The 27,845-nt window shown below is 36.9% G+C and overlaps 2 pseudogenes; both read left to right on the top strand.

The window, feature by feature from the left end:
* Positions 1-205: 205 nt before the first annotated feature.
* LOC144218895 (olfactory receptor 5AN1-like) lies at positions 206-1,125 on the top strand (annotated as a pseudogene).
* An 18,623-nt stretch (positions 1,126-19,748) lies between these two features.
* Positions 19,749-20,681, top strand: LOC144218841 (olfactory receptor 5AN6-like; annotated as a pseudogene).
* Positions 20,682-27,845: the final 7,164 nt, after the last annotated feature.

The following is a 27,845-nucleotide window of genomic DNA, read 5'->3' as shown; positions in this document are numbered from 1 at the left end:
AGAACCTGAAACACTTTTTAAAAGGCACTTCTTGACAATTTAAAATGAAAATCTGGGGTTTTCTCATCAGGAGAGTAAGTCATTGCTTCTTTCCCAGCACTCTGTGGAGGAAAGATGGCACATATGAGAAATATAATGCTGTCTTTTCACCTGAGTCAGCACTGCATTCTCTTCTCTCTTTTTGGATTTTAGAAGCACCAAGCCAATGAGTGGGGGAGGAAATATTACAGAGGTCACTTATTTCATCCTTTTGGGATTCTGTAATTTCCCCCAAATCCTAGCAGTTCTCTTTGTTGTATTCCTGCTGATCTATATTATGACTCTGACTTGGAACTTGGGCCTCATCATGTTAACAAGGATGGACTCTCACCTCCACACGCCCTTGTACTTCTTCCTCAGTAATCTGTCCTTCATGGATATCTGTTATGTGACCCCCACAGCCCCAAGATGCTCTCCAACTTTTTCCAAGAGCAGCAAACTATCACCTTTGTGGGTTGTGCTGTTCAGTACTTTCTTTTCAACCATGGGATTGAGTGAGTCTCATCTCATGACAGCCATGGCTTATGACTGATATGCCGCCATTTGTAATCCTCTTGTCTATTCATCAGTCATGTCATCCACCCTCTGTATTCGGATGGTGCTGAGATCCTATCTGGCCGGACTCTCTGCTTCTGTATCCCAATTGTGTGCTATACTTCAGCTTCACTTCTGTGGGCCTAACGTCATCAACCACTTCCGTGACATGCCCCAGTTGTTAGTCCTTTCCTGCACTGACACTTTCTTTGTACAACTCTTGACTGCTATATTAACAGTGATCTTTGGGATAATAAATGCCCTCATTATCATGGTATCCTATGGCTATATTGTCATTTCCATCATCAGCTAAAGGCAGGTCCAAGGCTTTCAACACCTGTGCTTCTCATCTCACAGCAGTGTCCCTCTTCTATAACTCAGGAATGTTTGTCTATTTGAGTCCCAGCTCTGGCAGTTCCTCCACTTTTGACAGATTTGCATCAGTTTTTTACACTGTTTTTTCCCATTTTGCATCCCTTTATTTACAATCTAAGGAACAAGGAAATCAAAGATGCCTTGAAGAGGTTACAGAAGAAGAGATGGTACTGCTGAGGTCCTGTCCAGATTTGTCCTATCAGAAAACTTAAAATAATATGCACATGAATGGCCTATAACACAATTCATACTGTCTTTGTATAAAGAAAGCTTAATTTGACACAGATAATATGCCAAATGGACTGGCAGGTGACTTGATTCCACACAAACACAAAACATTTAAGTCTTGGAGGTTCATACTTCCACCCTACATGAGAAGTGGCCTCATCACTTATAAATAATCTGCAAGTATTTGTAAAATGTTAAGGTTTAGAAACTTGTCACTTCTTTTTGCCTCAGAGATTAAACCCTGTTCAGTCTCAGACCTCTGATCATAAAAGAGTTATACCTGACAGACGCCCCCACGAATGTAGAAACCTGTCTCCCAAATATTTTGATGCAGTGTAATCCAGCCATGATGGTGATTAATATTTATTCTGTGTTTCTTACCACAATAGGAAAGAACAGAGAAAGGGGATGTACCTTTGAACAGAAAAAAAAAGCTATACATTAGATGATTGTGTCTCCTGGGAAGAGCAGTCTGAGATAACTTTTTGTCTGAGGCCTCTTTCAGGACTAATCATCTATTAAGTTTTGGTCACATCCCAGTCTCCACCAGCTGTAATCTAAAGAAGGAGGAAGTGATGTGAATCATAAAGAGGAATAGAATGAAGGATGTGGTCCCTTCAGTAGCATTTACTTATAAGTTTGATGTTTTAGTGATTGAATCTCATGTCCAATGTGGATTTATGATAGAGATGATGTGCAAAATTCATGTCAACTAATAGCAATTTCTGATATTGTGGGACTCAAACCTTTTTCCCCCCCATTAAATCTGGAAAATTTGCCCTTGGTTGACATAGCCAATGGGATCACACTACCAAATTGTTCTGGTATTTTAAGCATCTGTTAAAATTTGATGTAAACAGATTTGTGTGAGAATTCATTGTAATAATATAGTTACTGAATGTTTAATATTTGCAGAGACTAAGAACAAATATGAAAGGCTGATTTACATTCTTTCTTACTGTGTGTGTTTAGTTTTTTATGTCATAGAAATTTATGGTTGTATGGGTGATATAGTGGATGAAGTAGATGGTCAGAGTTACTCTAATACTTATATTTTCCAGGATCCCTCAAGGGCGAGGAGAGGAAATAGATAGCAATAGGCAGGGTTCTCAACTCTGGTTAGTTTTTGTTGTCTGAAGGAGGAAATAAAACATTTGGTCCTGAGGCGCCTGGGTGGTTTAGTCAGTTAAGCATCCAGCTTCAGCTCAGGTCATGATCTCACAGTTCATGAGTTCAAGCCCCGCGTTGAGCTCTGTGCTGACAGCTCAGAGCCTGGAGCCTGTTTTGGATTCTGTGTCTCCCTCTCTCTCTGGCCCACCTCTGCTTACACCATCTCTGTCTCTCTCAAAAATAAACATTTTAAAAAATTAAAAAAACAAAAAACAAAAAACAAACATTTGGTCCTAGAAGTCTGGTTGAAAAGAGGAACAAAATGTGTCCCAGCACTGACTGTTGATTTGCCAGATTGCTCAGACATTAATCAAATGATAAAAACTAAATGCCATTACATTTATATATTATTCTTAGAGATTTAATGGATTCTTTATAAATGCTTTTAATTCTCAATTTTAATTAGTCACATGAATTATTCTACTTAAAGACTTTAAGTGAAGAGGTATTTAAAGCTTTTGCCAGATCTTCCATGAGTTTACATTTGGGTAGGATTGAGAGAAGGGGAATCTCTGGGAGGGAGTGTGGGGTCTTACCCCATGCCAAGGAAACTGTAATATGAACAAAGGATGTTTGGCCCCTCAAACCAGGGAGAGGTATGTTCTTGAAGCATTCTTCTTTATATATGTGTAAGAATGTATGGGAGGTCTGTTGCTATGGTTCTGTGAGGCCTCCCTTAGGAGACAAAACTCCACTAGATGTTAATGGAAGATATTTCCATTATACTGCACAGATCTCACTCTTGGTGGGTTCAGATGAGCTCAGGGAAGTGATGAATAAGAGCTGCTGATGGTAAGTCAAGTTAACCTTCTTGGAAGCTGCTGTGGACAGGTGAGGTTCCCAGGAGGCTGCTATCTTCCAAGATATGCCTTAATCAGCTGCTGTTGAGAAACATTAGCTAGAGGTACTGATGGGAAATTCCTTTAAGTATTATTTTAAAGAAAAAACTTGGGGAAAATAAAACATAGTTACTCAGACTTGTCCCTGAAGGACATTTAGACCAATGGTATATACCAAATTCTACTCTCAGATGAACCACATATTCTAAACTAGAGCAGTCTATGGGACTAAAAAGACAGTTTAGCTTGCCCACAGTAGTTGCATAGACATTTAGCCATGTAACATCACATGGGAACAGTCAACTGCAAGCCCTCACTAAGCATTTGCTAGATACATACTTCAGGGTGGGTGGTAAGGAGGAAAAGAGAAATTAGAAAAGCTTCCTGTCCTCATATCTAGTTAGGAAACAGACCCATATATAAAATAGTAATTCTACATTTTAGGCATAGTTCAATCCAAGATGATTGGAATAGACCCACAGACTAAGAGATATGAATAGAATAAGAATTGATGTGGATTATTAGGGACTCAGTGGAAGGTTGAATGAAAAGGAAGAGCTTGGCCTCATTTTGCAGGATTTATTTCACAGAAGAGAAGAGCATTCCTCTCAGAGTAAGTTGCAAAATAGAGTGGGTTGAATGTGCAGAAGGGGATCATTGGGAGCCATGGACCATAAGGATGAAAAGCCAAGCATGAATTTTAGCATAAAGACTCAGAATTTCACTTTGTATTTAGTCAAGAGTCGAAGAGCCCAAATAATTGAGATTAGGGATTGATAATTTCTACTCATTATTATAACTGACCTCTTGGCCCAAATAATCTTACTTAAATGATCCTAATAATCTTTCTAATGTTAGAAATAATCATCCTAATGAATGTGGTTTTTTCAAATAATAATGTTCTATTGTTAATATTGTATAAAGATCAAACCCATTATTCATTAGTTTTAGAAAGACTATTTAGACCAAGAAATCAGTTAATGAGTAGAAATTTGAGCTCCAAGAAATTATGGTAAACTGATTTTGAAATCTCACATGCTCACACACACTGACAAGGTCCAAAGAATAGAGAAAAATCAGAGCCTTGGCAGTGGGCAGGACTCATTTGAGACATGCATATGGTTCACTTAATAGATTTCCAGTCTCCAGACTTTTAGATCACTCTGAGATACATAGCTGAGTCTGTGCACATCAAGATGAAAATTGAGTTTTTAGCGCTCTGGGGGATGAATGATTAAAATTGTGCTTCCTGATGCATAATCTAGGAGAACATATTTGGAAGGTATTTGAATAACACTAGGTAGGATTAGAATTAAGAAAATAAAAGTTACATAATATCATGTTATAATTATTAAAAATTTTTATTGAGATATAATTTACATATAACATTGTGTAAGTTTAAGGTGTGCAATCTGTTGACTTCATGTCTTTGTATGTTGCAATGTGATTACTGCCTATAGCATTAGCAAAAATGTGTCATAAAATTATTTCCATTCTGTGGTGAGAACAGTTAAGATCTGGTCTCTTAGTAACTTTGAAGTATATAATACAATATTGTTGACTATAATCATTATACTGTGCATTAGGTTTTCAGAACCTTAATTATCTTTTAATAGCAAATTTGTACCCTTTACAAATGTCTGATTCTGCCACCCAGCCCTTGTTAAACACCATTCTACTCTTTGTTTCTATAAGTTCAGCATTTTTAGGTAGCTCATACTGGTGATATCATATAGTATTAGTCTTTTCTTTTTGGCTTATCTCACTTAGATTAAAATCAGCAAGTTCCATCCATATTGTTGCAAATGGCAGGATTTCCTTTTCTCATTGCTGAATTGTATGTGTTATACACACATATGCATACACACATACCTACATATGTACATACACACCACATCTTCTTTATCCATTTATCTGTTGAAGGACACTTAGGTTGTTTCCATGTCTTGGCTATTGTGAATAATACTGCAATAAACATGGGAGTGCAGGTATCTTTTCAGTATCCTGTTTTTATTTTTGTTGAGTATATACCCAGAAGTGGAATTGCTGGATCATATGGCAGATCTATTTTTAATTTTTTGAGGTACCTCCATACTTTTTAATAGTGGATGGATTTACATTCCTACCAACAGTGCATTAGTTTTCCCTATTCTCCAGTCCTCACCAATAGTTATTATCTCTTGTCTTCTTGATGATGGGCTTTCTAACAGGAATGAGGTGGTATTTCACTGTAGTTTTGATTTGCTTTCCCTGATGACTAGTGACATGGAGCATCTTTTATGTACCTGTTGGCCAGTTGGATGTCTTCTTTGGAAAAATGTTTATTAAGTTCTTCTGCCCATTATTAATTGGATGATTATTATTTTTTTGTTATTGAGTTGTATGAATTCTTTATATATTTTGGGTGTTAACCTCCTAATGATAAATGGCTTGTAAATATTTTTCCCCACTTCCTAGGGTGTCTTTTCATTTTCGTGTTGTTTCCTTTGCTGTGCAGAAGATTTTTAGTTTGATGTAGTCATACTTGATGATTTTTGCTTTTGTTTTTTGTGCTTTTGGTGTCATATCCAAATAATTATTGCCAATATCAGTGTCAGATGGATTCTTACTCATGTTTTCTTCTAGATGTTTTATGGGTTCAGGTCATATGTTTAAGACTTTAATCTCTCTTGAATTAATTTTTGTGGGTGTTCTAAGATAGGAGTTCATTTTTTTTCTGTATATGTTTATCTAGTTTTCCAACACCATTTGTTGAACAGACTATCCTTTCTCCATTAAGTATTCTTTGCTCCTTTGTCAAATATTAGTATGTGAGGGCTTATATCTGGGTTCTTATATTCTGTTCTGTTCCATTAGCCTATGTATCTATTTTTACGTCCATAGTGTTTATTATAGCTTTGTAGTGTAGTTTGAAATTAGGAAGTGGGATGCCTCTGGTTTTGTTCTTTGTCAGGATTGCTTGGGCTATTTTTTTTTTGTATATGTGGTTCCATAAAAATGTTAGGATTTTTTTGTGTTTCTTTGAAAAATGCCATTGAAATTATGATAGGGATTGCACTGAATCTATTGATGGCTTTAGTTAGTGTGGTTATTTTAACAATTTTAATTCTTCTGATTCATGAACATGGGATATTATTACATTAATTTGTGTTCTTTTCAATTTCTTTCATCAATGTCTTGGAGTTTTCATTGTTAATATCTTTCACTTCGTTGGTTAAATTTATTCGTACATATTTTATTGATTTTTAATGCAATTATGAATGGGATAGTTTTCTTTACTTTTTTCCTAGATGTTNGTGGGATGCCTCTGGTTTTGTTCTTTGTCAGGATTGCTTGGGCTATTTTTTTTTTGTATATGTGGTTCCATAAAAATGTTAGGATTTTTTTGTGTTTCTTTGAAAAATGCCATTGAAATTATGATAGGGATTGCACTGAATCTATTGATGGCTTTAGTTAGTGTGGTTATTTTAACAATTTTAATTCTTCTGATTCATGAACATGGGATATTATTACATTAATTTGTGTTCTTTTCAATTTCTTTCATCAATGTCTTGGAGTTTTCATTGTTAATATCTTTCACTTCGTTGGTTAAATTTATTCGTACATATTTTATTGATTTTTAATGCAATTATGAATGGGATAGTTTTCTTTACTTCTTTCCTAGATGTTTTGTTGTTAGTGTATGGAAAAAAATGATTTCTGGTATGTTGATTTTCTATCCTGCAACTTTACTGAATTCATTGGTTACTTCTAACAGTGTTTTGGTTAACTATGATTTTCTGTATATAAGATCAAGTCATCTGCAAATAGAATTCTCCTTCTTCCTATCCTGTTTGTATGCTTTTTATTTCTTTATCTTGCTTGATTGCTCTAGCTAGGACTCCAGTACTATGATGAATGAGAGTGATGAGAGTGGGCAGTCTTTTATTGTTCCTGGTCTTAGTGAAAGAGCTCTCAGTCTTTCATAGTTGAGTATGATGTCAGTTGTAGGCTTGTTATATATGGCCATTTTTATGTTGAAGTATGTTCCTTCTATACCCAATTTGTTGAGAGTTTTTAATCATAAAGCGATGTTGTGTTTTGTCAAATGCATTTTCTTCATCTATTGAGAGGACCATATGATTTTTATCTTTTGTTTTGTTAATGATGTGTCACATTTATTTATTTGTGTTTGTTGAACCATCCTTTTGTTTTATTTTAAATAGATTATTATTAAGTTGGTTTCCATATAACACCCAGTGCTCATCCCCACAAGTGCCCTCCTCCATGCCCATCTCCCCCCTTTCCCCCCCTCCCACCTCCATCAGTCTTCAGTTTGTTCTCAGCATTCAAGAGTCTCTCATGGTTTGCCTCCCTCCCTCTCCCCAACTATTGTCCCCCATTTTCTCCCCAATGGTTCTCTGTTAAGTTCCTCCTAATCCCCCTATACGTGCAAACATGTGGTAGCTGTCCTTCTCTGCCTGACTTATTTCGCTCAGCATAACACCCTCAAGGTCCATGCATGTTGCTACACATGGCCAGATTTCATTCTTTCTCATTGCCATGTAGTATTCCATCATATAGATCAACCACATCTTCTTGATCCATTCGTCTTTCCATGTTTTGGCTATTGTTGAGAGTGCTGCAGTGAACATTGGGGTCCATGTACCCCTATGCATCAGCACTCCTGTATCCCTTGGGTAAATTCCTAGCAGTGCTATTGCTGGGTCCTAGGGGAGTTCTATTGTTAATTTTTTTGAGGAACCTCCACACTGTTTTCCAGAGGGGCTGCACCCATTTACATTCCCACCAACAGTGTAGGAGGGTGCCCGTTTCTCCACATCCTTGCCAGCATCTAGAGTCCTCTGATTTGCTCATTTTAGCCACTCTGACCGGCGTGAGGTGGTACCTCAATGTGGTTTTGATTTGTATTTCCCTGATGAGGAGGGATGCTGAGCATCGTTTCATGTGTCTGTTGGCCATCTGGATGTCTTCTTCTGCCCATTTCTTCACTAGATTGTTTGTTTTTCGGGTGTGGAGTTTCGTGAGTGTTTGTTGAACCATCCTTGCTCCCCAGGGATAAATTCCAGTTGATTATGGCACATGATTAAAAAAATATATTGTTGAATTTGGTTTGCTACTTTTTATTGGGAAATTTTGCATCTACATTCATTAGGGATATTGGCTATATTTTTTATTTTCTTGGGGTGTCTTTATTTGGCTTTGGTATCAGGGTAATGCTGGTCTAATAAAAACAGTTTGTAAGTGTTCTATCCTCTTCAATTTTAGGGAAGTTTTTGAGAAAAAAAATTATTAATTGTTCCTGAAATATTTGGCAGAATTTACCAGAGAATCCATTTTCTGTATTGGGAGGTTTTTGGATACTCTCATTACCAGTCATAGAGGTCTACCTCACTATTCTGGTACAGCAGGAGAGAAATAGGTTAGCACGACTATGCTAGTCAGGCACTCACTCACCATTCTCCCTTTGCCCCTTGGGAGAAATTATTGCTGGTTAGTTCAATTCTGTGTTGTGTTGCCTTTTTGGAGGGATAACCCTGGCCTAGTTCCTCTTACTCTCTCCAGTGGATTCAAATTCAGTTTTTTCCTCCAGCTGAGTGCTGAAATATCTCTTTGTGAATTTGGGACTTCTGTAAATTCTCTCACCTGTGGGTGTCTGCCCAAACCAACCACTCATGGTTGTTTTCCCCAACCATGGCCAGGAGGGGTTTGGGCTGACTTTTTTTTATTCTGAAGCCCACATCAAGATCTGTCTGCCTATTACCTGATGAACAGGTGGGAAAGATTCTTCCCAGACTCCTTGGCAAATGTGTTGGATCCCACAATTCTCCCAAAAAGCACTTTTGGGATAGATAGATGCTGATTTTTAATTGTTAAAAGAGAGATAAAAAAGAAAATGTTTTATGTCACAATGATACTGACATTACTCCCTTAAGTAATTTTGTATTTTTTAAAATGGAAAATATATTGTATTAAAAAATGCAACTGTTGGAGGGTTCTAGACAACATGGCAGTTTTTACACTGATGTCTTGGTCATTCCCAATACATTCCCAACAAAATGACTTGCAAAAGTCACAAATAATGAATTATCTTTATTCCTACTGGAAATTAGAGATAATAAGAGTCTACATATCAGGAGATTTGAGAAATTTCTAATGTCACTGTACTGATTACATTAGACTAAAGGTGTTGTTTGGAAGTAAGTGAGGGAGAAGCTTTGGTAATTCACTGACCTCTTCTACTTGGAATAGTACTGAATGAATTTGAGCTGAGTAATCAGGAGAACTTCAACAACAAAATCAAGCAAAAAGCAAAACAATTAACTAATAACACCCAAACAGAAAATGATATATACAAAGATGGGGTGTGTGTGTGTGTGTGAGAGAGAGAGAGAGAGAGAGAGCGAGAGAGAGAGAGAGAGTTAAATTCACTTCTTAGAGAGAAGACCCCAAAACACTACCAATTAGACAAATAAAAATTCAGTTGTCTCACTGGGCTAAAAGATATCCAGCCACCATGATATTCTGCTTATTAAAGATCCTCGTAAAGGCAAATGACTCAGAATAACTAAATACAAGATGGTGGGGGAACATACATATAACATACAGAAACAACAATTAAATGAGTAGCAATATTAGTTTAAGCAAAGTAGAACTTGAGAGAGTGAACTAATTCAAGTATTGACAAAATAACCCAATTCATAAAGATGTAATAAAACAACTGCATTGAATAACAGCCACAAAACATGCAAAGATAAATGTGAAAACTGCAAAAATAAAGTTATGGTACCATAATTAAAATTCCATGAATTTTACATCCAATCAACTTTAAATTCTAGAGTTGACAAAAATTAAATTTAAACATATCGTGTTTAAAAGCATTAGTGATAGATTTAAATTGACTATCATAAATACGTATCTTCTTTTCCAGGTTTATAAAACTTTAAAAAAAGAAATCTAGAACTAGGCAACAGAATAAAATCTCAATAAATTTCTGACAGTAGAAATCATGTAGGTAACCTTATCTGATCATAAGAGTATTAATTAAGAAAAAGTAACACAAAATCCAGTCACTTTGTGTGATAGATTGAATTGTTAGCCCCAATTTTCAAGGCTCCCTACATCTACATTCTTGCTACATTCTTGTCATGGATAGAGTGCACTTCTTAGTCTTCACCTTGGGCTTGCTGTGTGATCTGCTTCAGTTGACAGAAGTGACAGAGTGCTTGTTCTCATCGTTGGCCTTAGGGCCTTGTGTGTCTTCACTTGCTTCCTTGTGCTTCTGCCATTGCTATGAGGAAAACATGTCCTGGTTGGCTGTTGATCCTAGGAAGAGGGACACATGGGTCAGAGCTATCTCAGCCAACCTCAACCTAGACCAGCCAACTTCAGGAAGAGTCACCCATTTAAGCCTTCTCTAGATTGGCTGAATCTCAGCCAAACTTCAGCTGACCTGAAGATGTGTAAGTGGCAATAAATGAATGTTGCAGTAAACACTAAGTTTTAGGGTGGTTTGTTATGCAGCAAGAATGAATCAATATATTTTATAACTGGAAATTAAATTTCTCCTGAGCCAAAACACTTGGTTTCAAACCCAGGCTTTGTCACTCACCAGCTGTGTAATGTGGAGCAAGTCACATAATCTTTCTGTGCCTCAGTTTTCTCATCAGTAGAATAGGGATATTATATCTATCTTGTTAAATCTCACTTTGGAAGGACTAAGTAAGTTGATATTTGTCAAGAACTCAGAAGAGTACCCTGGCACATGATAAACACTATATATGTGTCATGTATTGTTATTTATGAGTGCTATGTTTAAGAAATTTAAATTGTTTAGCTAAGTTCTATTGTTATACCAACTTTACAGATGAAGAAACTGAGGCCAGAGGAATTAGAACCAAAGCTAGCAAGTGAAGGGGTAAGGACTCAAACTCAGGATTGAAGATATCAAAGCCTTTCCTCTATACAAAGTGGCAAATATCTTAATATACAAGGAAAATATGAGTAAAATATTTTCAGCACTTAAGAGATGCAATCAATGCTAAAATCAGAGGTAATCTTTTGAAAAGAAATAAAGTAACAAAGGTTGTAATTAAAAGAATTGGAAAAAGAATATTAATACAAACAGTAAGGGAAACAGGAGGAAATATAATAAACAGAAATATGTTGAGAAAAGAAAATAATAAATTTATAAGTAAATTTGACAGATAGGTCTTCAAGTAGATAAATAAAATATACAGGCTTATAGGAGAGGAAGATGGTGGTGGAACAGAGGGACCCTAGATCCACCAAACACAACTAGATAACTATCAAATAATCCTAAATATTTCAGAAATAGACCTGAAGACTGACAGATCAAACTCCACAACTAAAGGGAGAGAAAAGGCTACAATGAAAAAGGTTTAATTAAGTTCAACCATATTCTGTCAGCTATTCCAGTTTTCAGTAGAATCTGGTATTTCTGGTTCATCATAACAAGAAATCATTCTTAAATAATAAACAAACAAACAAAGCAGGTGAGTAAAGGGAAAGAAAAAAGAGAAAGTGAAACCTAGAAACAGACTTAATGATAGAGAACAAACTGATTGTTGCCAGAGGGGAGGTCCGTAGTGGGATGCGTGAAAGAAGTATTGGAGGCAAGGGGTGCACTTGCTGTGATGAGCACTAGGTGATGTATGAAAGAGTTGAATCATGACACTGTACACCTGAAACTAATATTACACTGTATGTTAACCAACTGGATTTTAATTAAAAATTTTTGAAAAGTATATACAAGCTTATGGCATATTTTGCAAGAAAATAGGCATCTAAATTTAGAGAAAGAACTAAGTATGAAAGAAATAAAAAAAAAAAACCTTCAATGAATTACTTCTATTTTGTGATCATTGAACCTGGTTAGGTAGCCTGTATGATTCTCTGTAGGAGAGAGACCCACAGTAGGCGAAAGACTGGTTCCTTCAAGCTCTCAGTGATTCATGATCATCACAGTATCTGAAGTTTATATGTTTATCTGGTTTTGAGCTTCTTACCATACAAAGAATACAAGCCATTGATTCCACTTAATATAGAATGAAAATGAAACTCAGAGGGCTTAACAAATTTAGCCAAAACACACCATGGAGAGGTAATGGTTTAATGTCTCTTTTAATGAATTTCTTCATTTTTATTAAAGACAGTCAAGTCTTCCTCTTAGTCTGAAATGAAGAAATCACATTAAATTGTCACTGTTCTCCTGCAAAGCAATTTGGTAGTTTAAAATCTGTGTGGCACACACATTTTACATCTCTGCAAAAATGTACACATTTTCATTACCTTTTGATATATTGAAAATGGCTTTCTATTGCCATTTTTTAGGCACTAGAAACTGATAAAGATGTATGACTTTATGACTCTTCTAACTAATTCACTTTATTTGAACCAGTTAAAACATGAGTTATATAGACTGTATCTTTTTAAAGAAAAATATCTTAAATTTCCTCCTAATAGTCAACACAAAGTATTCCCACTAAAAATTTGTAAACTATCCAGATAAGGCATTATGAGGAAAATGATATCACCATCCAGAGATAACCACTGCTATTATCTTCATGTAAATACTTTGAAAATTTTTCTTACATGTGCATGTATATATAGTTGTGTGTTTTATTTTTCAATATACATTGTTCTGTAACCTGATTTTTCCACTTATTTCATCTTGCATATTTTTATTGTCAATAAATATATGCTTAAATTTTCATTTCAGATGACTGAAAAATGTTTGAGTAATCCCCCTGTGATACATTTGTGTATCCTGTAACCATAATTACCATGGTTGTTTTAACTGAATGAAATGCTGTCCCTAGTATGTTATTTTTTTTAAAAAAATCTTTGTTGTTTCATATTCATATTCTAGTAGCTTTTTTTCTTCATTAAGGGTTAATGGATACTGTGTTTGCTGAGATTTTTCATTATGGAAAATATTTTCCTGTGGCCTTAATATTGTAATGACAGTTTGGTTATAAAAGGAAGTAAGTTTTGTAAATATTGTTCCATAACCTTTTGGTGTCCAGTGTTACTGTGGAGAAGTCCAGTGCTAATCTGAAGTTTTCCCCTACAGGTAACTTGCCATTTTTCTGTCCAAAAGATTCCTTTTTCTTTTTATCATGTGAGTCCTATAACTTGACCAGGAGATGACTTGGTGTTGATCATTATGTACTAACTTTTCCCCAAATAAGGTATGTACATCCTATCTCTAAGTCTAAGCTCATTAAATTTTAAGCTACTATTATGAATTATTTTTGAGTGTTTTTCCTGTTTCATTATTTTTTCTACTTTTAATGACATATAATTGACACATAACATTGTGCAAGTTTAAAGTATACAGTGTGAAGATTTGATGCATGCATATGTTGTGAAATTACCCGTGTTAGGTTTACACCTCTATCCACTTATGTAATGACCTTTGCTTTATGCTGAAAACATTTAAGATCTACTCTCTTAGCAACTTTCAAGAACATAATACAGTATTATTAACTATAATCACCATGCTATATGGTCTTCTATACCCAATTTGTTGAGGATTTTTACCATAACAATGATGAATTTTGTCAAATGCTTTTCCTGCATCTATTGGAGATGATCATGTGATTGTTATATCTTCAATCAGTGTGAAGTGTCACACTTATCGATTTATATATATGTTGAATCATCCTTGCACCCAGGATGAATTCCGCTTGATCATGGTATATGATTCTTTTAATATATGCTATTGGGTTTGGTTTGCTGATATTTTGTTGAGAATCTTTCTTTGCATCTGTATTCATCAGGGATATTGTCTGTTGTTTTCTTTTCTTGTAATGTCCCCATCTGGCTTTGGTTTTGGGATTATGCTGGTCTCATATAATGAATTTGGGTGTATTTCTTCTTCTTGTGCTTTTTGAGTCTGAGAAGAATTGGTATTAATTCTTTTTGAAATGTTTGGTAAAATTCACCCATGAAATAATTTGGTCCTGGTCTTTTATTTGTGGAGGAGCTTTTGATCACTGTGTCAATCTCCTTAGTTGCTATTCATCTTTAAGGTTTTCTATTTCTTCATGATTCACTCTTGGTAGTGAGTATGTTTCTGGGAATTTATCCATTTATTCTAGATATCCTAATTTTCTGGCATATAATTGTTTATAGTAGTCTTCTATGGTCCTTTGTATTTCTGTATTATCAATTGTAATTTTTCCTTTTTCATTTGATTTTATCTGAGTCTTTTTTTTTCTTAATCTAGCTAAAGATTTGTCAATTTTGTTTATCTTTTCATAAAACCAACTCTTAATTTTTTGATCTTTCTTACTGTTTTTCAAGTGTCCATTTTCTTTATTTCTGCTCTGATCTTTATTATTTCCTCCCTTTGGCTAACTTTAGGCTTAGTTTACTCCTTTGTTTTTCCTGGTTCTTTGAAGGGCAAATTTAGATTGTTTATTTCAGAACTTTTTTCTGAATATAGGCACTTATTGCTGTAAGCTTCCCTCTTGCTGCATCCTGTAGTTTGGTATGCTGTGTTTCTATTTTCATTTAATATATGTTTCATTTCTCTTGATTTCTTCTTTAACTCACTGATTGTTTAGGAGTGTGCTGTTTAATTTCCATGTATTTGTGATTTTTTTCCAGATTTCCTCTTGTCTTGATTTTTAGTTTCATATCATTGTTGTTGAAAAATATATTTGAGGGGCGCCTGGGTGGCTCAGTCAGTTAAGCGTCCGACTTTGGCTTAGGTAATGATCTAACGGTTTGTGAGTTTGAGCCCCGCATTGGGGTCTGTGCTGACAGCTAGCTCAGAGCCTGGAGCCGGTTTAAGATTCTGTATCTCCCTCTCTCTCTGACCCTCCCCGCTCATGCTCTCTCTCTCTCTCTTAGAAACAAAAACATTTAAAAATTAAAAAGAAAGAAAAATATATTTGACATGATTTCAGTTGTCTTATATTTGTTATGACTTGTTTTGTGGCCTAAGGACATCCTGGAGAAGGTGATATGTGTCATGTCTCCACATCCTGGAGAAGAATGTGTGTTCTGTTGCTGTTGATACTCTGTATATGGCATTTCGGTCCATTTGGTCTAAAGTATATTTCAAGTCCAATGTTTCCTTATTAATTTTTAGTCTGGATAACCTATCTTTTCTTGAAAGTGGAGTGTTGTTACTGCATTTTTGTCTGTTATTCCCTTCAGTTCTGTTAGCATTGGCTTAATACATATTTAGGTGCTCTGATGGTAGGTGCATATATATTTATTATTACTATATGCTCTTGATAAATTAAGCCATTATCATTATATAATGACCTTTATTGTTTCTTGTAACAGTTTTTGCCCTAAAGTCTATCTTGTTTTGTATAAGTATAGCTACCCCTGGTCTCTTTTCATGTGTGGAATGAAAAATATTCCGTTGCATGCAGTATCTCTTCCCAGCCCTTTTCTTTGAGCCTTTGTGTGTCCTTAAACCTGAAATGAGTCTCATTAGGCGGTATATGATTGGGTCTTTTTATTTATTTTTTTAGCCATTCAGGCACTCTGTGCCTTTTTTTAAAAATCTTTTTTAATGTTTTATTTATTTCTAGGAGAGAGAGAGAGACAGCGTGAGCAGGGAAGGGTCAGAGAGAGAGGGAGTCACAGATTCCAAAACAGGCTCCAGACTCTGAGCTGGCAGTCAGCACAGAGCCCGACGCGGGGCTCGAACCCACGAACAGCGAGATCATGACCTAAGTGAAAGTCGGACGCTTAACCGACTAAGCCACCCAGGCGCCCCACTCTGTGCCTTTTGATTGGAGCATTTAGTAAGCTTACATTTGAAATAGCTATTGGAGAGTAAGGACTTACTAATGACATTTTATTAATTGTTTTCTGGCTGTTTCAAATTTCCCTTGCTCCTTTATTCTTCTCTTTCTGTCTTCCTTTTTGAATTGATAATTTTCCATAGTGGCATGCTTTTGCTTCTCTTTATCTTTTATGCATATACTGTAGGATTTTTCTTTATGGCTATGATGTGGCTTTACATAAAACATCTTATGCTTGTAACAGGCTATTTTATGCTGATAACAACTTTGATTATATAAAATCTACCCTTATATTCCTCCCATTCCATCTTTTATGGTTTTGATGTCACAAGTTACATCTTTTTATATTGTGCATCCATTATCAAATTAGGGCAGCTATGGTTATTTTTTAATACTTTTGTCCTTTGACCTTTACACTGGAGTTAAGTGTTTAACACACTATTATATTACAGTATTAGAGTGCTTTGAATTTGCCTATATACTTACCATCATCAGTGTGTTTTCTGGTTTCATGTTACTTATTAGTATCCTTTCCTTTCAGCTTGAAGACTTTTCCATATTTCTTGTAAGGCAGGGCTAGTGGTGATGTACCGCCTCAGCTTTTGTTTGCTTTGGGAAGTTTTTATGTTTGCTTTGGGAAGTTTTTATTTCTTCTTCATTTATGAAGGATAACTCTGCTGGGTAAAGTATTATTGGTTGGCATTTTTGTCTTTTATCACCTTAAATATAATATACCAGTCTTTCCTGGCCTGCAAAGTTCTGTTGAGAAATCTGCTGATAGTTCACCTGTATGTGAGGATTTTTTTTCATTTGTTGCTTTTAAATTTCTTTGTGTGTGTGTGTGTGTGTGTGTGTGTGTGTGTGTGTTTGATTTCAGACAGTTTAAATAATGTAAATAATTAAATAATGTATTAATTAAATTAAATCATGTATTAAATAATGTAAATAAATAATGTATCAGAGAGGGTAACTTTAGGCTGAAATTTGGGGGGACTCCATGAGCTTCATGAAGTTGATTGTCTAAATCTCTTCCTAGATTTGGGAAATTCTTACCCATTATTTATATAAATGAGCTCTCAGCCCCTTTCTCCTTCTCTTCTCTTAGAGTCTGATAATGCAAGGAATGTTTCTCTTAATGGTATCTACTAGTACATGTAGGTATTTTTCACTTCTTTTCATCCTTTTCTCTCTGTTTCCCTTTGACTGGATGATTTCAGAGGACTGTTTTCTATTTAACAGATTCGTTCTTCTGCTTGGTCCAATCTTATAATGATACTGTCCAAGGCATTTTTCATTTCACTCATTGTAGTCCTCAACTCCAGAATTTCTGTTAGGTTCTTTTTTTTTTTTTTTTTTTTTTTTTTTTTTTTTTCTTTTTTTTTTACTGATTTTTCTCTTTCTGTTATACTTCTCATTTTGTTTGTGTATTGTTTGCCTGATCTCATTGAATTCTTTTTGTGTTTTCTTATATCGCTCACTGAACTTCCTTAAAGCAACTATTTTGAATTCTTATTATGCATATCACAGATCAACATTTCTTTGGGGCCAGTTACTAGAAAATNGTGAGCTGTTAGATTTTGGACTTGCGCTTTTTCTAGTTTCTTGAAATAGGCCTGGAGTGCAATGTACTTTCCTCTTAGGACTGCCTTTGCCGCATCCCATAGATTTTGGATTGTTGTGTTTTCATTTTCATTTGTTTCCATTTATTTTTTAATTTCACCCCTAATTGCCTGATTGTCCCATTCATTTTTTAGTAGGGTGGTCTTTAACCTCCATGTTTTGAGGGGTTTTCCAGGNGGTTTGGTACGGTTTCCTATGGCTTCAGATCTTTTCCGTGTGATGCCTGGGCGCTAGTGCAGGTATGGAGCTCCCTACTTCTCTGCCATCTTTACAAAATGTATGTTTCCTTGATTTTTTCATGTTCCTTGAAGATTTGCATTGATGCCATTGCATTTAAAGAAGGAGTCATCTCCTTCAGGCTTTACCAACTGGCTTTAGGAGACAAATATCTTTTGTCAGCCCTGGTAGAGATTCTGAAGTTTTCTCAGACTTTGTCCATGCATGTTATTGCTCCACATTTCTCATTCCCTCTTGAGACAAAATTCTTAAAATTGTATGTTTTCTCTTTATCCTTCAGAGCAAGGGTGGGTGCTCACAATTGCCCATTTGCTTCCCCCAGAGCATTGCTAAACACTCAGATTTGTGAGGCTTCTCCCAGACCCACAGTGTCAGGTAGTTTTCAATGTGTTCTCATGAGATTTATATGAGTCTGCTTGCTCTTTACTCATATTTACAGATGTTCATATTTCTTAAAATTTGTGCAACTTATTTATTTTTATTCTGATAAGTTCAATGATCTAAAGTCTTTTCTGGTATGCTTCTGCTAATATTTTGTTAACTTTCATATATCTATATACATAGTGATTTTTTACTTTGAGCTATTAATTTTCTTGGCATTACATCTATGAACATACTTTGAACTCTGAAATGAAGGTGGGTTTCTCCAGAGAGCACTTTCATCTGCTTCTGTCAGGTATCTGAAACAGTGCTATTCAAATTGAGATCCATGGACTGGTGCCAGCCTGCAAATGACAGCAAGATAAGATTTCCCCAGAATGTAAATCAACTACAGCATTAAGCATACTGTTTACTTCAGCTATCATTTATTTCATAGCAATACTTTGAGTGAAACTGTGAATTGATTTATAATGTGCCACAGGCTCCTTATCTCATACCTGACTTGTGACAAGTGATTTGTGGAGTAAGTAAATGGAATTGCATTAGTCTATTGAATTGACTATATTGAGTATCTCTTTAAACTCCATTCCCGTTTGAGGTTTTTCAGGTATTTCAAGTAATGTGAAATTGGACTGCACTAGGCATTCCAAATAGTGCTAACTGTCTTATAGTTATGAATTTCTTTGAGGAAATTAAAACAACTTCATCCTTCCTACTCAGTGCCAAGTTCTAGAGATACAACTTTCTTTGCATTATTGTGGCATAATGGGTTTTTTTTTTGTTGTTGTTGTTGTTTTGTTTTTTTTTAGCTTTTACTTTTGTATTAATGGTATATTCCTTTGGGGACTCCTGCCTTATATGGCAATCTCTTGTTATAGTCCCCACCTTGATTGGGTCCTTATTCCAGATCCCTGAGTTCCATGAAGCTAAAAAATATCTATGCTCAGTTGTCTCAGTTTGATGAATGTCTGCAATACCAAACCAGGTTCACTGTTCTGCTAGCTTGCTGTGTTCTTTTTTCACTTCATATTTGTTTTGAATAGTATTTGCCTTTAAAGAAAACCAACTAATTGATGCATTTGAGCAAATTTCTAAAATATTTTATCCAGCATTTCTAGTTGCTAGTTTGGGTGGTTAGTCCACCATGTATGATCTCAATATAATGTTTAGTTAATTTTTTGAATTCTTTCATAAGTTTCATTTGCTCCACTGCCTCCTAATTCATCCATCATCAATGGGAGTATGTGTCTCCAGATACATTATTTTTTAAATGTAGGTGAAGATCTATGATTATATGGACTTTTTCAATACAAGTTAGTAAAAATATTCCTGAAAAATAAAGAAATAAGAATATGTATGGGAAGTTTCTTTTTCTTTTTTTTTCTGTTATATTGTTCACAAGGGCAATTATTTAAAGCAGTAGGCTGAATAGCTAAGTAATCCCATATATTTACTTTAATAGCCCAAAGATACTGGAATAATAAGAGATTTCTTTGGTTATTTCCCTTCAAGTCTCAGAAATAACATGGCAATGGGTGAAGGAAGAGACAGCACTACAGTTACGAGGTTTATTCTATTGGGATCCTCTGAATTTCCAAAACTTGAAGTCATCCTCTTTTCAATATTCCTAGTGATCTACCTCATGACAGTGTCCTGGAATGTGGATCTCATCGCTCTGATCAAGATGGACTCCCAGCTGCACACACCCATGCATTTCTTTATCAATAAACTTGCCTTCTTAGATATTTGTTATGCTCCCTCCACAGCTCCCAAGAGGCTCTCATATTTCTTCAAGAAGCAGATATATATCTCCTTTGTAGGGTGCACCATGCAGTACTTCTTCTCTAGCCTGGGTCTGAGTGAGTGTTGTCTTCTGGCAGCCATGACTTATGACCGATATGCTGCCATTTGTAATCCTCTGCTCTACACCACCATCATGTTGCCCACCCTCTGTGTGCAGACGGCAGGGGGATCTTGTTAACTGGATTCTGTGGCTCATTTGTCCAACTGTGTGCCTTACTTTAGCTCCATTTCTGTGGGCCAAATGTCATCAACCATTTCTTTTGTGATCTTCCTCAGCTGCTGATCCTATTCTGCTCTGACACCTTTTCCTTTCAAATCATGACCTCTGTGCTCACAGTGATCTTTGGACTCATGATATCCTATAGTTATATTGTTGCCATCATCTTGAAGATCATCTCAGCTGCAGGCAGGTCTAAGGCCTTCAACATCTGTGCTTCTCACCTGACAGCTGTGACTCTCTTTTATGGCTCAGGCACCTTTGTTTATTTGTGCCCTACTTTTGATGATTCTCTGAGCCAAAACAAGCTGGCCTCTGTGTATACACTGTGTATACACTATGGTGATCCCCATGTTAAATCTATTGATCTCCAGCCTAAGGAAAACGGAAATCAAAGATGCCTTAAACAGATGGGAGAAGAGAATATTTTCATGGAATTATTGATGCCTTTTAGGGCTTAGGACACAAAACATTCAGAATAGTGTATGAAAAACAGCCACAATAGTACTGATAAGCCTTGTAATATATTCTGTAGCTTTTCACAAATATTTGCTTCCCCTCTATTCCCTGAGAGAGGATTGTTTTTCATCCCTTTGAAGTAAGAGTTGGGCACATGACTTGTTTTGGCAAATGAAATGTGAGCAGATGTGACATATACCACTTCTACGTAGAGACTATATATGTGTGTGATTTTTTTACCTTTTTTATTCTCAGTGCTCTTATCAGTGTCTGACTTGTAAGAAATAAGATGATGGTTCAAGAGAAGAGCCCCTAGCTGACATAAGAGGAACATGTATTGTTAGCAAGAAATAAATCTGTTTTGGATTATTTGGTACTGTAACATACTCAGCCCATCATGACTGTTACAGAAAACTGTACAGGTAGTAGTATGCTATTAAAAAAATTCAGTGTTAACATTTGTAAGTTTCTTTAGGGCCAGGCAGTAGGTGTTAAGCAATATATTATTGACAACTGGGAGGATAGTAATTTATGTTTGGTGAAATAAAACATTTGGTATGACTGTCATCTGTGATAACTTTGAAGGGAGATTATGTGGGAAAACGAATCCTTGTAGCATGAATTGGTTGCTATTAGATGCATGTTTTAACAAGGTTCTAACAAAATGAGACAAGCTCACAAGACAATTGGCCAGTTTTCAAGGAGGAAATGAAAGAGAATATAGAGAGTCAAGAAATTTGGAGACTTGAGAGGAGGTAAGATAGCAGCATAAATAGGAGAACACTAGGCTTGTCTCATCCCACAAACAAAGCTAGATCACTATCAAATCATTCTGAATACCTAGGAAATCGACCTGAGGACTGACAGAACAAACTGCAGAAGAGGCCACATAGAGGGAGGTAGGAAGTACAGAGACATGGTTTAGGGGAGAAACAGGTCATGAGTGCTGCAGAGAGGAAGGAGCCCAGGTCACAGAGAAGGGTGAGAGAGAGGAACACATGGGGGAATGCACAAAGAGAACACTNATATGGGAAAAGAGGAGAAAAAAGAGAGGCAAACCATGAAACAGATTCTTAACTATAGAGAACAAACAGAATTGATGGAGGGAAGTGGATGGGGAATGGATTGAAAAGGTGATGAGTATTAAGGAAGTCACTTGTGATGAGCACTGGGTGTTGTATGTAAAGGATGAACCACTAAATTCTACACCTAAAACTAATATTACACTGTATGTTAACTAACTGGAATTCAAATTAAAACATGGAGAAAAGAAAAAAAAATAAGTTTTGGAAACTTACACAACTAGAGTAGAAAACTGATTTCTATCTCAACCAGTAAAAGTAAAATTAGAAGGATTCGGAAGAAAAGGGCAATAAAGCCCAGCCTTGCATTAAGGACCGTATCAATGTGGTTATCACCCCCATTATTTTAAGTCTAAATGGCTGAAGGTTATGCTCAGTGAATCTTTTTAATTTGACAAAATGGTCCATGTAAAAGAAATTTAGGGACTTAGAGTATGATTCTCACACAGAAGCCTGATAGGACTAAGATATCTTATATCTATGATATATATCTATGATAGATAGATAGATACATATCTATATGTATATATATATAGAGAGAGAGACAGACAGACAGAGACAGAGAGAGATAAAGACAGAGATAGGTAGAAAAGAATTGTGAATGTAGCTATTTATCTGGGGAGCTGACCTGAGTAAGTAAATAAGAAGTCAGTTATTAATTTGGACTAGCAGAAACTTGGCCCTTTGAGACTTAAAATAATTCTGGGGCTATCAATTTTCAATGTCCAGGAAGCAATCTGAGACTCCCAAAGAGGAGACATTCTTCAATTTACTGTTCAAATGTGACCAAACAGGAGAAATATCAAAGTAAGGACTTTACAGAAAGTGGAACTTAGTGTCATGGAAGATAATGGACTGGGAAGAATGGATGGAGTGGTCCTCAGTCTTGGAGTAGTGCACTCCCACTCTGAGGGTTCATCATAAGATCTGCCTAGTAGAATTGGGATTGCTATAGACTGGTGAGTGCTATATGTCTCTTCCTCCTTCATTTTCAAAAGAAGTGTCTTTATTGCTATTTCTTGATCCACATTCCATTGAGTATCCGATATTCAGATTAACACATTAAGTTAACAGATTAACTTGTTTAGTCCACACGTTTCTAAACCAAGAAACACCATCTAGACGTTATTAAGAGACTTCTAGGAATCACCCAAAGATCCAGTCCTGACCAGAGAAGATGCTAAAACGAATACAACTGATTAGCATCTAGAGTATATAATGGACTCCTAGAAATAAAAAAGACAAATGTCTGAGTTAATATGGGCTAAGTAAATCAATAGGAACCTTATAAGGAAGTGTAAATGGTCTTGAAACATGCTAAAAGATTTAAATCTCATTAATTATAAAGCAATACAATTTCACACCTACCATTTAACTAAAAACTAACAGGTAGGACAGTGTCAAGTGTTGACAAGAGTATGTAGTAACAGAGTTCTCGTCTTCTGCTGATGAGAGTGTACACTGGTACATCTATTTTGGAAAGCAGACTGTTACTCTCCAGTAAAGTGGCCTGAAAGAACAGTGGTGAAGGGAAGTCCTCCTATTGGTCAGAGTTCCAAGAAGCACACCTGGTTGTCCAATTTACATTGAGGGAGAAAGCTCCTGGGTTAAGGATACATTTGGACCCTTAAGCAGTGTCACATAGCTTGACTTGTTGGTTACGAGCCTGGAAGGAGCAATATTGGAAGAGTGAGGACAAGAACATCTAGGGAAGAAGTATATGGATGAACCTATGGGTACAAAGCACACAGGTCTTTTTGTCACATGTTAATACTCAGCAGAAAGCATCCATTCCAGTGGGAGTTATCATACTTCGATGGACAGACTGACAAAAACTGTGGATGTCACCCAGCCTCTCTCATTGTGTATTACAGTTCATAGCCATCATGAATGGGAAGTGACCANCAGAGACATGGTTTAGGGGAGAAACAGGTCACGAGTGCTGCAGAGAGGAAGGAGCCCAGGTCACAGAGAAGGGTGAGAGAGAGGAACACATGGGGGAATGCACAAAGAGAACACTTCCCCAAAGCCACTGGCTGGGAAAATGAGAGGGGCTGATTTTCATGAGTTTTTGCAAAAACTCACTGGAGTTTTAGAGGTAGTGTTCATGGCTGGGAATAGAGCCAGCCATGAAAGTACTGCCTTACTCCTGGAGAGAAGGAATTCAAGCAGCCCGGGGTAGACTGTGCAATCTGAGGATCACCTACAGTGCATGGGGAGAGACTGTTTGCTCTTCCTGGAGTGCATCTGTGAAAGGTGGCATTCACAGAGATGCCTTTCCAGGGACAAAAGAGCTCATGAGCACCATTTCTCTCCCTCACCCCTCAGCACAGGCACAGAGACACCTTCTGGTGGTGGCTAACCCAGATGCTGGTTCTTTAGAGTGCTTTGCTCCAAATCCCATGCCTTTGTGCTCTGGTACGACTGTCCTGGGCCAAATCTGCATCAGTCCAAGCATGGCAATATCCTCCCCCAGAAGACCTGCCACACCAGGTCCCTAAAGTTTGGAGTTTTAAAAGTCAGGAGGCTTGGCTGGGATAGAGCCCAAAGTGCACTGCACTGCTCCAGGCAGGCAATTAACATGAAGACAGCATGAAAATAGCCATATGAAAAATGCCTGGGATGCATGAGTGTCAGTGCTTCCCTGAGAGCAGCAAGCATGGAGATCCCTCTCCAGGGACAAAGTCGCTGGCTGGCACCATTTCCTTTCCCCATCCTCATCGTAAACCAGCTTCCGTAAACAGCACAGTGCCAACATTGACTACCTAACCTGCTTACACCAACTCCCATTGCCCAGTGCTCTCTTGGTGCTACTTTTCTTGGGCTAGTGTGCCAAAGTCCCAGTGCAGTGAGCCCTTTCCCCGGAAGACCAGCACAAAGCCCCACCTGCACCATGTCTACCAGCCAGAGAGCTCTGCAAGGCTTCAGTTCTAGTGGAAGTAGCATCACATCTCATTTAGCAAACAGACCAGAACACACCTGGTTAAAACTCACCACACTTGGGCCAAGATCCAAATACTGCCTACTGCAGGCAAGGAGAGCCTCTGTAGACAACTGGCCTGAAGGATAGGGCAGCCAAAACACAGCAGTAGAGTGCACGTGGCACATCCCAGAGACACTCCTTGAAGTGCCAGTCCCTGAACACTATATGACTTCTTCTTCATTAAGCCATTGTTATTAGGAGCAGAAAACATAACAGCCTTTTCTAAGACTTAGACAAAATGACAACATGGAGGAATTCATCCCAAAAGAAAAAACAAGAAGGTCATAGCCAGAGATCTAATTGAAACAGATATAAATACATAATATGCCTGCTGGAGAATTTAAAGAAATAATTAAGGATACTGACTGGGCTTGAGAAAAGCATGGAAGACATCAGGGAAATCCTTACTGCAGAAATAAAAGATTAAAAAAAAAAACAAATAAAAAGTGCAATAACAGATTTGAAACAGACCAGATGTAATGACCACAAGGATGGAAGAAGCAGAGAAACAATGAAGTATTATAGAAGATAGAATAATTGAAAATTATGAAGCTGAATGAAAGAAAGAAGAATTATGGATCACAAGAATAAACCTAGGGAACTCAGAGACTCCATGAAATGTAATAATGAATGGATAAAGAATATGTGATTTGCATGTACAATGGGATATTACTCAGCTATCAAAAAGAATGAAACCTTGCCATTTGCAATGAAGTGGATGGAGCTAGAGTGTGTTATGCTAAGTGCAATAAGTCAGTCAGAGAAAGACAAATANATGGTGGAATGGTTGAAGGCAGTGCTCAAGTTCTTTCTCATCAAAGCCAAATTACTGACACCACTGAATGTCCAATGTGCTAACAAATAAATGAAGCCAGAACCCTCAATAGTACTTAATAACACCAACCAACCATTTGGTGGTAGGTATATAATAGTGAACTCCACCATCTTGGAAGGAAGAGTGATTTAGGCTTACTTGAAATGAGACATTTTATAGCTAAAAGCCTGCTTTCCATGAATGCAGTATCTCTGCCAGTACCACCGTCTAAGGCTTACAGAACACCCAGTCTATCCCATATGAACATTACCTCAGTTGAAAGGATACAGTTTGTGGCAAAGAAGGTGAACTAATGGGAGTATGACCATGAGATTTACTAACTTTTTATTGTATGTCTTTATGCAGAAATATCTGATTTAATAGCTGAATTAAGGTGTCAGCTAGAAAATTCCTAATAGTTAAGGCACTATCTTCAGGATGCTATATGTGAACTAAGTAAACAAGTAATATATAGTGCTTTTCCCCAGTATCTTAAGTATATTGTCCCTGTAACCAAAGAATGGAGTAGGATTTTCACCCCTTCACTCTGATTCCCAGTGACACTTTTATAATCTGTGCTCTCTTTTCCCATCAACTTAAGTTCTACCAAGTTAGAGGCTCTAGATCCCAGGTAGAATCATTCTGTCAGGGGACACAGAAGGACTCCAATGAACTTGAGACTTTCATTTGATGCTAATAGACCATCAGGCAAAGAATGGACTTACTGTATGGTGGGGATAGTTGACCTGATTATCATGAGGAGTTAGGGTTGCTGCTACACAGTCAGCTAGAAGGAGTGTGTCTGAAGCCTAGGTTTCACTAGGGCATCTCTTGATGCCCAGGAGAACAGTTAATGGGCAATTGCAGCAAACAAGAACTATTAAGAGCAAAGCAACTAAGGGCTCACATTCTTCAGGGATGTAGTTGTGGGTTAACTCTCTAGACAGGCAGCCTAGACCATCTGAAATAATGGCTAAGAGTGAGGGAAATCTGCAATTAGTAGTGGAGAGATAAGACTAATCTGCTGGGACCTCAGAAGTAGCTACTGTGACAAGGAAGAAACTTGCTTCACAAGCCCTATTGACTGTACCTCTCCTCTTGGGAGGAACTGAGGAAATTTAGTTCCCACAAAAATGGAGCCTCCGTATTATAGTATTGGAGGTACAATGGGAGGGTATGAACAAATCTGAGTTGTGCAAAGGGTTATCGATATCAGATATTTCTTATCCATCTCTTAGGATCCTTTTAACCTCACCTGTTTCTGGGCTTTGTTTGTTTGTTTTTGTTATAGCCTGTTATTGCCATTACCAGCAGTCTGCAAGACCTCACATCCATTTCACTTGGGCATAAACTGACAGTAATCTTGCCTCATATTCACTCCCTATTCCACACAAAATATTAACCGCATCTTTGATTTAGGAGAGGAAAAATAAAGCCCTGCTTTTTTTCTTTTTCTATTTTCTTCCAAAATATTTGAACAGGTATGTACACATTCTTTAACAAGATCTGTCTCATCACATTGCAGTGGACAATGTTTAGAGTAAGAAGAGAGAAAAATCATTTACATAAAAGATGCACAAATTTAAAACTAGAAGTTAATTTAAATAATCAGGACAAACTTCTGTGGAATGTACTTACTGGAGAGGGAAATAAAGTGAGAGAAAGTCTTTTAAAAATCCACTAATGTGGCATGTAACAACCAGGATGAAACTGTGGGCCATGTAACCATTTCTCATGGCTTCCCATAGGTGCTCAGAGTGGGTAGCCAGGCAAAGCCCTGCATTTATGACATGACACAGGATGAATATATGTGCTTTCTAAAAGTAGATATCAAAAACAAGTGTCCAGAGGTACCTGGGTGGCTCAGTCGGTTATGCTTCTGACTTCGGCTCAGGTCATGATCTCATGGTTCGTGGGTTCAAGCCCTGCGTCGGGCTCTGTGCTGACAGCTAGCTCAGAGCCTCGATCCTGCTTCAGATTTTGTGTCTCCCTCTCTCTCTGACCCTCCCCTGCTCACGCTGCCTCTCTCTCTCTCTCAGAAATAAATACAAACATTAAAAAAAAAATGTAAAAACAAGTGTCCAAATTTACCTATGGGAAAGTCTTGCTAAATCTGTCATAACTGAACCATATTAAGCTCCTATATCCAACTACCAATTTACATGAAATACAGAGGACAGAAATATATACTAAACTGTATCATGGGGAGTGAATTAGCAAAATGCAGACTATAAGAAGTTCCAAGGGAAAAACATAAATTTCATAGAAAG

Source organism: Crocuta crocuta, unplaced genomic scaffold, assembly GCF_008692635.1.
Source record: "Crocuta crocuta isolate KB4526 unplaced genomic scaffold, BGI_CrCroc_1.0 scaffold323, whole genome shotgun sequence".
In the NCBI taxonomy this organism is placed as follows: Eukaryota; Metazoa; Chordata; class Mammalia; order Carnivora; family Hyaenidae; genus Crocuta; species Crocuta crocuta.
Note: the sequence above shows the minus strand (reverse complement) of the source record. Positions and strands in the feature narration are given on the sequence as shown.